Raw genomic sequence first — 13,472 nt, 5'->3', positions numbered from 1 at the left:
CATCATTCCATAGGATCCTGGTAACCTCTAGAATACAATACAATACAACACAACACAATACAATGGAAGAATAGATAGAGAAGTGACTATGAAAAGCAGCAAGAATAATAAGTCTTAGGTAAAACGTACATAAATCCACACATACTAATAAAATATAACCAAAATACAATACTGTACATACTTTATATTGAAAAAGTGAAGAACCAGCAAGAATAAGCAATGGCCTCGTATGTTGGGACTACACTCAGGATCAACAATAATATATATACACTCCCCTTCAAAATTATTGGAGCAGAAGACTGAAAATATTTTAGGTTGACATCATAAGATGAATATGAGGAATTCTGGTTCTTGCTGCCATCTAGAAAGATGTGTTACATTGATCTACTGCTAATTCTTATAAACCCTTCTAAAAATGCTCACACGTGGCAAACGAAATGAGAGATTCACTACAATGTCGAAACTTTGCAATTACAACAGAGAGAATAAATAATCTTAACAATAGAAATTGATGGAGGTGTGCATCAGGAGAGCCCATAATGAAAGGTGCATTTAGTTAAGGAAAGTGCAATGGTGGGAAGTAACTGAGTACAAATATTTCAGTACTTTATGCAGTAGAGTTTTCCAGATATCTGTTACTTTAATATTTATTTTTCCGACAACTTTTCTTTTTTCTCCCTATAGGCTATTTGAAAACCAACATAAAGGGGCAGTCAAAAAGTAATGAGCCCAAATTAATATAACCTACCAATAATGGATCTTTATTTTCTGAAATTTTGACAGTTTGCAGTTTAAATATGTATGTGAAGGTTTATTTAAAAATGTTTTCTTTAAGCCTGTTCTATACCTTTCAGCCATTTTGGAAATGAGGTCATTGTTGGATGTCCATCAGAAACCGAGAGGCGTGATTGAACTTCTTGGTTTGAAAGGGGAACCAACATGAAAGGGTTTTTAAAAGGTCACAAATTGTGTACGGGGAAGCTGCAATACTTTACAGCAAAGTCAAAAAGTGGGTGTCCAGGATCAAAGGCGAAGAACAAGAAACTGCTTTTGTTACACCCTGAATTTGCTGAAAACAGGGAGAAATAATCACGAGCGATCGTGTGTTGTTGCTGCTCCAGTGTGCTCCACAAACAAGCGTGTGTGATGGGTAAAATGCAGAGAACAAATTTAATGTGCATGCATGTGTGTGATGGATCAACTATGGCTGGCCTGGCCAACCCGGGGCTCGCGAGCCTCATGCGGCTCTTTAACTAGTTTCATGCGGCTCTTCAGGAGCTGTCACATGACATGCGTCAAAAATGCTTGGCTGGCGCTGTCATTCACTCCCCCTACAGCTAGATGGCACACTGACCATGTAAGCCTGTTTGAGTGACGTCAAACGAGCGACGAGAGAATCTTTGGTGTGACATAATTTGTGTTGTAAACAATTTCCGTCAAGTTACCTCTTGAAATGGCAGGGAAAAAAGCACAGCCAAACGAAAATATGAAGAAGAACACAGGACGTTTTTGCCAGAGTGGGAGAGTTTATATTTTTTTTGTTAAACGTAATGGCAAGCCGATCTGCCTTATATGTCACACAGCATTAGCGCATTTCAAACCTTCAAATCTTCAGCGTCACTTCAGCTCACTCCACCCTAACATCGAACAGGAATTTCCAAAAGGGACTGAACTTCGCAAGAACAAGTTGGTCGCTTTGACAAAGCAAGGCAGAAAAGCAGGTGCAGTTTTTCAAAAAATTTACAAAACACTCAGAGACCGTAACGCTTGCATCATATCAGCTGGCTTGGAAGCCAGACTGTTTGAAAGCCCCGCTCGTCACAGATGAGGCTGCGGCTGAGTTGGAGATGATCGACCTTTGTGGGAGGATCAACTGAAAGCTGTTTTAAGGGAAAGGACCGTTGAGTTCTGGAAAAGTGTGCCAATTGAAAAATACCCCAACATCAAACGAGCTGCGCTTAAGATACTGTCCATGTTTGGGTCAACGTACGTCTGCGAGTCTTGTGTTTTCTACCCTGAAACATGTGAAATCAAAGCATCGATCTGTTCTGACTGACACTCATTTGAAAGAATTGCTTAGAGTGGCAACAACAGAATACAAGCCAGATTTGAAGAGGATTGTTCAAGATAAGGAATGCCAGAAGTCTCACTAAGCAGCATAGTAAGAGAAAGATGTTATTGGAAATTATTCTATTATTGTTTGTGGACTTGCTTGAACTGAGAGTTTGTGTGTGTGAGACAGTGCACACAATGTTAACTGTTGAAAATTACTGATATTATCATGTTGGTGTGGTTATTTTCATTAGATCTGGCTGAGCAGAGGTCTGTGTGTGCGTGCATACATGATTAAAAGATGATGTTCATGTGTACCCATGTATGTGGCTCTTTGCAGTAACACAGAAAAAAAAGTGGCTCTTAGTCTCTGACTAGTTGGCCACCCCTGAACTATGGGAACAGTTGTTTTTGAAATTGGAAGTCAACCATTATATTGGAACAGATAATGTTTGACTGGAGGTCCTACTGTATTTTCTTTGTAAAGGTAATATCATATTGGACCTCATTTGATTGTGCAGGTGTACCGAATGTGAACGTGTGAGTAGTGAGGTTTTCCATTTTTTGCTTTTTGCTCTCAAGACATTAGTTAAATACCATGTGTAGCCTACTGTATATGTTTCATGAATGTAAACAAACATGCATTAAATATAGTAACACAGATTATGAGTTCACACAGAACAACCAATGTTACATAATTCATGTTCTCGACAATTTAAATCTAAGACACCATTTGGTCTTTCAGAAATCAGAGTGTGTCATGTCTGTGTAATGTCTTCTTGTTGGTCTTTTCTCAGTGAAAATGTAGCAGATCATACACCACACACTGTGTTCTGGAGAGATTTGAATTCCACTGCTGCTCCGAAAAGGTCTTAGCGCACAGGAGCCTGTCAACAGAATACAGTACAGTATTGAACATGAAAATCTACTGAAAATGTAGCAGTTTAACAATTGTCTCGACGCTGGTATGGTTACCCAAGGCAATCAGGTCCTAAGGTAGGGACCATACAAAGCACGGCTCAGAACCCCCATGATGACAGACAATATTGGACCAAGTTTTCCTTCCCCCAGATTCAGATCGCCAGTGCGCACTTCTGGAGCAATGTGGCTCTTGATGGCAACACCTGGTGGTCAAGCCTCCACCAATGGGGCACAGCACGGAGAGGAAACTTGGGTCGCCGTTCCCATAGGCAAACCACCTGTAGAAGGGGCCAAGGCGGCCGGGTGCAATGCGAGCTGGGTGGTGGCCAAAGGCGGGAACCTTGGCAGACTGATCCCCGTCTACCAAAGCTTGCTTTAGGGACGGTGCACATCACCACTCTGTCAGGGATTGAGCCAGAGCTGATGTGTGAGGACAGCCTATTCCAACTTGATATAGTCGGGCTCGCCTCAATGCACAGCATGGGCTCTGGTATCAGTCTTCTTGAAAGGGGTTGGATTGTCATCCACTCTGGAGTTGCCACCAGTGAGAGGCACTGAGCAGGAGTGGGCCTCCAGCTCCAGCTGTTTGGCCTCCAGCTCGGTGCCAGGCTAGTCTCCCTCTGCCTTCAAAAATAGAGTCAGAGTGGGCTATGTTTTGAAGCTGTGGCTGCAAGGTGGTCCGTGCCTGTCGTGGCAGTAATCCCCGAACCCGTTGGTGGACACAGGCAGTGAGGGATGCCGTAAAGCTGAAGGAGTCCTGTCAGGCCTTTTTGGCAGGCCAAGTGGAATGTGGCTTCGGCAGTTGCAAAAACTTGGGCTTGGGAGGAGCTCGCTGCGACAATGAAGAATGACTTCCTGATGGATTCAAAGAAATTCTGGTCCACTAATCAGCATCTCACCATCAGTGCTGTGTATAGTGTGGATGCCCCTGCTGACCTCGACTCGGAACGTTTTGGGTCGGTGGGCAGACTACTCTGAAGACCTCCTCAATTTCACCAATATGCCTTCCAGTGAGAAAATAGTCTGAGGACTCTCCTATTTCTGGGGTTGAGGTCACCGAGGTGGTTAAGAAGCTCCTTGGTAGAATGGCCCCGTGGTGAATGAGATCTGCCAGGAGTTCCAAAAGGCTCTGGATGCTGTGGAGCTCTCTTGATTGACATTCCTCTGCAATATCACAGATATTGGGGACAGTGCCTCTAGATTGGCAGACCAGGGTTGTGATCGCCCTTTGGGGTGACTGGAGAGGGTGTGCTCCAACTGAAGGGGGATCATACTCTTCAGCCTCCCTTGTTAGGTTTATATGTGGGTTCTGGAGAGTAGGGTCCTTTGGGACGTTGAACCCCAGATTCAGAAAGAGCCGTGTGGTTTTCGTCTTGGCTGTGGAACATTTCCACACCCTTACCAGGATCCTAGAGGGTCCATGGGCGTTCACCCAGTCTACCTGTGCATTATGGACTTGGAGAAGGCGACCATGCCCTTCAGGAAGTCCTGTGGTGGGTGCTCTGAGAGTATCGGGTACCAGACCCTCTGATATGAGCCCGTGTCAGGGTTTGGGCCGCATTGGAAGTTGGATTCATTTCCGGTGAGAGTTGGACTTGCGGACTGGTTAGAGCGTCTGCCTCACAGTTCTGAGGACCGGGGTTCAAATCCCGGCCCCGCCTGTGTGGAGTTTGCATGTTCTCCTCGTGCCTGCGTGGGTTTTCTCCGGGCACTGCGGTTTCCTCCCACATCCCAAAAACATGCATTAATTGGAGACCCTAAATTGCCCATAGGTGTGAATGTGAGTGCGAATGGTTGTTTGTTTATATGTGCCCTGCGATTGGCTGGCGACCAGTTCAGGGTGTACCCCACCACTCGCCCGAAGATAGCTGGGATAGGCTCCAGCACGCCCACGACCCTGATAAGGATAAGCGGAACGGAAGATGAATGAATGAATGAGTTTGTCGGCTCAGCCAAAGCATTGAGGTGGTCTGGTTTGGTAGCCTCAGTATTACAATCTACTTTTTGCCAATGATGTGATTCTGTTGGCTTCATCAAGCCACGATCTTCAACTCTCACTGAAACGGTTCGCAGCCAAGTGTAAAGAGGTTGGAATGAGAATTAGCACCTCTAAATCTAAGACCATGGTCCTCAATCAGAAAAAGGTGGAGTGCTGTATCCAGTTTGGTGAAAAGTTTTCAGTGTGGGAACTCTGCATTGGTCTGTCCTGGTGAAATGGGAGCTGAGCCGAAAGGCAAAACTGATGATTTACCAATCGATCTACGTACCCACCCTTGCCTATGGCACATGACCGAAAGATGCAAGCGGCCGTAATGAGTTTCCTCCGCAGGGTGTCTGGGCTCTCCCTTAGAGCTAGAGTGAACAACGCAGTCATCCGGGAGGAGCTCCAAGTACAGCTGCTGCTCCTCTGCATCAAGTCAGATGAGGTGGCTAGGGTATCTGGTTAGAATACCTCCTCCACGCCTCCCTGGTGAGGTGTTCCGGGCACGTCCCACCAGGAGGAGGCTGCGGGAAAGATCCAGGACCTGGAGAGACTAAGTCGCTTATCTGACCTGGGAATGCCTATAACAGCGCTATCGTATCGTATTTTTCTTCAGATGAGGTGCATTCTTATATACCAATGCAAGACATAGCACATTCTAGCAATAAAATTAATGAACAATTATTACTCATCTTGTATTAGTTGTCTTGAATATTAATTTAAAATCTTGAAAGTTAAATTTGAAATAAAAATGAAGCTCACAATCCAGGCAAATTACATTAAAAGCCTAGTAAATATAGATGCTCTCAATTGGCAAACAAACGAAAGCAATTCAGCAAAAAACATTTGACATAGTAAAAGTAGCCATTTTTTTCAGTGAGTATTTCTTTGAGCCATCTTAAAAAAACCTGCTAATTGGTTGGTCCAAGTTCAGCAATCTGAAATGACAACATTTCAGTATTTAGGAAGGTTTTCATGCTCAGTGCATTAGTGATAGCTAAGATACTGACATCATATTGTCATTCTGGCATGTTGGAGAACCTACAACAAACAGAATACCACTCCCTTCGTTTTTTTGTCCTATAAATATAAAATTTATGTGACTGTGTGAGTAAATCAAGACAATCTATCTAGCAGTAATCACAGCTGAAATATACACTTCCCATGCACAAGCATCTGAGTATATGTAACATTATGAACCACTTTTAATAACCTAGTCATAACTATCACAGGTCTGATACAGTAACACACAACCACAACCACTCATCCACTATGTTTAATAATTTTCATTTGGTTCTTGTGGATGCAATTTATTCTCATCTCCTACACCTTGACAGTGTAATCGAAATAGAAAATGTAATTACCAAGTATGAAGTAAGCAGCAGCACTGAGAGACAGGATAATTAGGAAGATCGAGCCAAGACCCAGATCTCCTATAGCACAGGCATTCGGACAAGCACAGGGACTCTCCACCCAGATCTGCAGAGGCTCCTGCACGTTCAGCCTCTGGTCCCGAATGAAGGATGAAGACGCATTTGGATTACAGTGATAATGCACAATTGTCAGTGGGAGTTCACTAGGTCCTGGAACAAGAGGACAAGAGGACAAGCGAACTGTTAGAGACTTGAAAAATTAACCTGGCAATTATTTTAAAAGCTCACCAAAGTAGGAGACGGAAAGTGTCTTCAGGCTGTCATTGTAACAGAATTCATTGCCGTCGTGTCCGCCAAAGCTGATATAGCGGTGAATGTATCTGTTGAACCTTTGATACCTGCTCCCACAAACAAAATACTAATATTTTACAATTTGAATTTTTGTGTGACATTTTGGCGTTGCACCTACAGTACTTACATTATTTTATCTTAAAGGTTATTGGGAAGAAAAACGCTCACTTCCGAAATAATGCAATTGTTTAAGAGATACAATAGGCATACACACACTTACTGGACACTTCATTAGGTACACCCAACAATTTAATGAATCTGTGTCAAAAACCAATACACTTTTGCACTCTGGAGATCTTAAAATCAAATGCTTAGTTCAAGTCCCAGAGGAAATTCACAGAGCATAAATACATGTATTAAGGGGGGCCCTGGTGGTCATCTGCCACTTTGCAGCTGTGTGGTCTCGATCAAAAATGAAATTAAAGAACATTCCTGAGCTCTTCAAAGTACGAAACTGCAAGTACTATAATAGCCAGCAGTAGGTCTAACAAATATACCAACAGAACTGTAACGGTGTTGACGTACATTTCTGTCTAATTATTTGCTACTGATTATGAAATCATGTTTAGTTGGTGTGAATGGATTTGCACTGCGTCGCCGTACATACTGTACAAAAGCAAAGAGAATTGATGACAAATTAGCACTTTTGTTGCTAGGTTTAGCAACTTTTCAAAATATCCTAGCAACCTTTCCACCAAAAGGCACCTAGCAGCAAAAGTATTTTGATAATTTGTTTGAAAACTTTCAGCAGCTTTTGAAAATTGACTTACATGCATTTTACATCTAAATGACAAAATTATTTTCTCTGTAGCTACAAAGGTGCATTGTGAGCTGATAAATTAACTAATGTTTAAATAGTTCAACAACCACAGCGAAAACCAAAAGTATATATATATACAAATATATAAAAGATCCATCCATCCATCCATTTTCTTTACCGCTTATCATCACTAGGGTCGTGGGCTGCTGGAGGCTATCCCAGCTATCTTCGGGCAGGAGGCGGGGTACATCCTAAACCGGGCGCCAGCCAATCGCAGGGCACATAGAAACAAACAACCATTCACACTCACATTCACACCTATGGAAAATTCAGAGTCTTCAATCAACCTACCACGCATGTTTTTGGGATGTGGGAGGAAACCGGAGTGGCTGGAGAAAACCCAGCCAGGCACGGGGCGAACATGCAAACTCCACACAGTTGGATTTGAACCCCGGTCCCCAGAACTGTGAGGCAGATGTACTAACCAGTCGTCCACCATGAAAACATAAATATGAATAAAACAAACCTACAATGTTGTGAAAAACATCACACCACCACCACCATGTTTGACTGTTGGTATGTTTTTCTGAAATGCTGTGCTAAATTTACATCAGATCTAACGAGACACACCTTCCAAAAAGCTCAACTTTCATCTTGTAATATAATACCATAATATATGCAATATTGTCCCAAAAGTCTTGGGAATCATTCAGATCTTTTTTTTTTTTTTTTTTTTTTTTTTTTTGCAAAGGTAAGACTAGCCTTTATGTTCTTTTTGGTCAGCAGTGGTTTTCACATTGGAACTCTGCCATGGATGCCATTTTTGCCCAGTCTCTTCCTTATTGTTGTATCATGACCTTAACTGGGGCAAGGGAGGCCTGCAGTTCTTGACGTCCTGAGTTCCTTTGTGGTTTCCTGGATGAGTCATTGCTGTTCTCTTGGGGTAGTCTTTGTAGACCGGCCACTCTTGGGAAAATTCACCACTGTTCCATGTTTTCTCCATGTGAGAATAATGGCTCTCCCTATGGTTCACTGGAAACCTAAAGCTTTTTAGAAATGGCTTTTGTAACCCTTTCCAGACTGATAGATGTCAATTACTTTAATTCTAATTTCTTTGGATCATGTCATTTTCTTGCAGCTTTTTTAGATCTTTTGTCCGACATGATTTTGTCGGGACATATTCTGTTCAAGTTATTTCTTGATTGAACAGTTTTTTTTCCTTAATATATGAAATCACCATTTAAAAACAGCATTTTAAGTTCACTTTGTCTGATAATGACATTTTTTTAAAACATCAAAGTGGGCAAACTATGGAAAAATATAAGAATTTAAGAAGGGGGCCAATACTTTTTCACGGCACTGTATGTCGAGAACATGCAAACATCATAGAAGACGACCTCAGCCGAGATTCAAACGCAGAACCTCTCAACTGGGAATCAGACATGCAATCCACTACTTCACCCTGCTGCTCTGAAGCCTGAAGAATGTGAGAAGGGGGCCAATACTTTTTCACGACACTGTATAATTTGGCGGGTTTATATAACTTTTAGAAATAAGAACGTAGTGGAAAACAAACAACTTTTAAATCATTGCAGTTAATTTGAGAATTATGTAATCTACTTAGTTTTTTGTGTAATTGCGCAATGACATCATCACCCAATTGCAACTCAATTTGGCAACTCTTGGAAATAACTAGACCCGTTTTCTTAAAAATGTGTTGACAACACTGGCAGAGACCTAAGAGACTATAAGTAAATGGAGGGAAAGAGTTTGTATAGAAAGTGTGTTTGATTATGGAACGCTGCAACGTGACTGTAAAATATTTGTAAACGTTTTATGTGATATTTCTCTATCCTTTTTATTTATTTATTTATTTTTTTTTTTTTTTTTAAATCTCAGCAGTGGAAGTACCTGACAATGAGGCATGCAGCAACACTGGTACAGTCGCTTCCTATCAGGTCCTCTGGCTGTGAGAAAGGCTGGCACGGGCTAAAAGTCAGCAGGAACACTCCATTGACTGGCCCGTCGTCCGCATGGACAGGCTTCATCCGCCCAAGGAAACCGTCCGCATCTCCCATACCTTGCAGGTTTATCACCCCACTGCCATCCTTCATGATACATTTGCAGTTGTTGACTCTGAAGCAGCCGGTCTTCTTGGTGGAGGCCAGATGTGGGGACATAAATAAGGGGAACACACTAAAACAGACGGACAGTCTGAAGAGAAAGCTCATGGTGGTTGTGTGCACCAGACTTGTGGACAGTGACAAGTGTGTTGTTGGTTCAGTGATGGCCAACTGACAGCACGGTGTTACTAGGAAGGTAATTAGAATCAAGGTGACTGCATTCCAGGCATTCCTCAGGTCCTCTTTGCCCACAACAGCATCTTTCAAACAGCAGTTTAAGTCATGGCGTTACTTCACTGACTGCACATGCAATGTTGGCACAAATCTACTCGTAGAATATAACAAACAGTGGTGCCTTGAAATACGAGTTTAATTAGTTCCGTGACCCCGGTCGTAATGCAAAACACTCATGTCTGAAATAATCTTTTCCCATTGAACTGAATGGAAATGCCGTAAATCCTTTCCAGCCTACCCCAAAAATACTTTTTTTTAAAAAAACTTAGTGTATTTTAATGAGGAAAAAAATAGAACTTCATAACGTTGTACTTCATTAAAACATGACAATCAAATAGAATTACAACAAATTTAACTGTATTTGTCACACTGCAATGCCTGCATTGGCCACCTGGGGGCAGTATAAGACAGACCGACAGATATACTCTTCAATGCGCTGTCTTAACATCTCACAGTTCGTCAGTACGGCACTAATATTAGTCTTTTTTAAAGAATTGGTCACTATTTGCCAAAGTGCTGCGTATTGGTAAGTGAACTGACTTCACTGCCACCATACAGCGCTCGTATCTCGTCTGCGCTCATAAGTCAAAGCAAAAAATAAAAAATCAACCAAACAATTGCTCGTATCTTGAAAAACTTCCAAGTTGTGTCACTCGTATCTCAAGGCACCACTGTGATATAAAATAAAACTACATGTTCCTGCATACCATCATCCCAAAGGCAACTGTACATAACATTAACACTGATGTCAGGAAGTTTCAAATGCACGGCCGACACCCCTTGACCTCTGCTTGTATAACCCACCACAATCACTATTAGTGACACACCATAACAACCTGACACAACATCGTCGTCTGTAGGAAGTCAGCCAACCACGAGATTGAGTCACGGGCTACATGGTGAACCACTTATCAAGTTTGCCCCCCTTTAAAGAGTTGGTTCCTAATAAGCAATTGCAACAAACAACTTACAGGTTGTCCACAAAAAAACACCCCCTGACTTTAAACAGATATATGAAGTAACTATTGTTTGCACTTAGTAGCTACAGAGCCATGATTTCATAGTTTGTGGTATAGGGTAGTCACCACAATCACCAGTTAGCATTTCCAGATGACTTCAACCAGTAACAGTTCATCCTTCAAAGAGGCCAAAATGTGTATTAAGGACGATAAGACTGAAAATAAAATTGAAAGGGACTCAATGGACTTTAATCGATACACAGTATTTCAACTGGTTTTGATATCATAATATCATGAAATCAGTGTTTTTGTTGAGACCCAGATCGTTTATTGTTTGCCATTGTCAATCAAGATCAAAGGGGAAGAATCGTCACATCTCTCAGTGTTTTGTGTGCTGCTCTATATCGTAATCCATTATATTGTGCCTTACATTTACAATAGTTTTAATGGTAATTACCTAACAAAATTATTGCTAAAGCTCAACTGCTTAATTATAAAATGCTTGCTTTTTTCCCCTCAGGCTTTCATATCAAAATCAGGATTTTAAATAAAGGAAAACTAATAAACTTTAACTATCATTAAAGTCTCTATCTTTCTCCCCTTTCTTTCATTAAACATGAACATCGGAAAACTGCTGGACAAGGCTTCGAAATCACACATTGTATTTGTACAAAATGTGTAGGCTATGCTTTATGCATGGATGCTTTTTTGCTTTGGAATGAAAAGGCAGTTTCAGCGGGTGTAACGCAAACCTGCCCTCCACTCCTCATCTTTCTGTGTGTGTGTGTTTAATCATAAAAATTTAATCATGTAATATTAAGCATTGTGGTTAATTTTGCACTAGCATGAGCGCAAAGAGGAGTACAAAGAAGTAGAAGGGCAAGGTAGGGGAGGAGCAAGGGGCCAACAGATATCAAAATACCTATGGGGGTAATTGATGACAAAAGGGTAATTCTTATTTTTTAAATAATTGATGAGAAAAATGGCCTCCAGTATAAAGGGCACTTTTCCCATCCAGGGCAAGTACTTGACCACTAGTGGTCTAATCTGTGGGCATGCCTGAATCTATAGCACACTGGAAAACAAAAATTGTCTCATCCCACACTTCTCTCTTTGGTGTGCCTTTTTCAATCTGCATGTATACCCCCTCTAGTGGGGAGAAGAAAAAAAAAAACATTGGGCGAGTGAAGCCTTCCTCACTTAAACAAAAAAAAAATCTCCACACTGACTCGAGTCATTTTGTCCTGACTCATAACATCTATTCTTTGGTTTACTTTTTCCATACATTACATTTTCAAACTTGCATCTGCCATAACCAGGGTGCCTGTGTGTCATATTAGAATAGTTTGCCCTTACTTTTCCATTGTTGTATATACCCGCTGGCAAAAAATTATAGAATCACCGCTCCTGGCATTTAATTTTGGAGAATAAAAGGCAAATCACGGATGTTCCACAAAAAAAGCCAGAGAGAAAATTAGAGTAGAGGAAAAATATATGGCATCACTCAACTCTGAGGAAAAAAATATATGGTATCATCTTGTAATTTTCAGTTCTAAAACAAACATCAGATTAAATCTATTAATTAGTCGGCAGATAAATAAGAGTGCTCACACCTTGCAGACAAGTGGATAGACAGGAATTATGGCTCCAACATGAGATGTCAGTTGAAACACAAGAGAGAATTTCTAAACTTCTTCAAGAAGGTAAAATGGAATGTTGCAAAATACCTTGGTTGCTCCCAGTCAGCAGTCTACAATCTGGACCAAGTACAAACAAAATGGGAAGGTGGTAAAAGGGAATCGTCCAGGTAGACCAAGGAAGAGCTCAAAGCGTCAAAATAGAAAACTTAAAAGTAATTCTTGAAAATAGAAAATGCACAACAAATGAGGTACAAATTGGCCAAACTGTAAAAAAAAAATACAAATCGAAAGGAAATGGGATTTACATGCAGAAAAGACAAACGAAAGTTATCCTTAACAGCCAAACAGACAAAAACAAGGCTACAGATGGCAAAAAATAAATCAATCAATCATGGATTGTGGATGACTGGATGAAAGTGATATTCAGTGATGAATCAAGAATTTGCATTGGGCAAGGTGATCATGCGGAACTTTTGTTTGATGCCATTTCAATGAGATTTATGAAGATGATTGCAAAAAGAAAACATGCAAATATCCACAGTCATTGATATTGGGCTACATGCCAGGTAAAGGCACAGGGAAGATGCCAGTAATTATATCTTCAATAAATGCTTAAGGTTAGAGAGAGATATTAAAATTATTCAATCGATTGAAAGGATGTTTGGCGATGACATTTTTCAAGATCACGTATCTTGCCATTGAGCAGAAAAACGAACAAAGACACAATGTCGACATCATGGCCTCCAAATAGTCTGGATCTCAATCCAATCGAAAATCTGTGGTGGAAATGAAAGATGGTCAACGACAAAGGCTGAGCTGCTAACAGCAATCAGAGGAAGTTGGGGCCAGATTGATGAAGAATACTGTGTCACTGGTTAAATCCATGCCTCAGAGACCACAAGCTCCAATAAATGCCAGAGGTGGTGCAACAAAAGTACTTTTTTGGTGTTTGTCATGATTCCAACTTTTCCTGAGAATTGAGCAATTTTTTCACTACTTGCACTAAAACAATTGACAATTTATTCTTGCCCTTTTTAGTTTCATAAAGCCAAAAGGGTGGTATCCTTAATAAAAAAAA

General features: G+C 41.1%; 1 long non-coding RNA gene across 1 annotated transcript in view; it reads left to right on the top strand.

Moving 5' to 3' along the window:
* LOC133474573 (uncharacterized) overlaps positions 1–11,478 on the top strand; it is a 37,051-nt gene extending 25,573 nt beyond the window's left edge. The window contains exon 6 of the long non-coding RNA XR_009787562.1: positions 9,338–11,478. This is a non-coding gene — a long non-coding RNA (uncharacterized LOC133474573). The remainder of the gene's footprint in view (positions 1–9,337) is intronic.
* Positions 11,479–13,472: the final 1,994 nt, after the last annotated feature.

The sequence above is a fragment of the Phyllopteryx taeniolatus genome, chromosome 3, assembly GCF_024500385.1.
Source record: "Phyllopteryx taeniolatus isolate TA_2022b chromosome 3, UOR_Ptae_1.2, whole genome shotgun sequence".
Lineage (NCBI taxonomy): Eukaryota > Metazoa > Chordata > Actinopteri > Syngnathiformes > Syngnathidae > Phyllopteryx > Phyllopteryx taeniolatus.
Note: the sequence above shows the minus strand (reverse complement) of the source record. Positions and strands in the feature narration are given on the sequence as shown.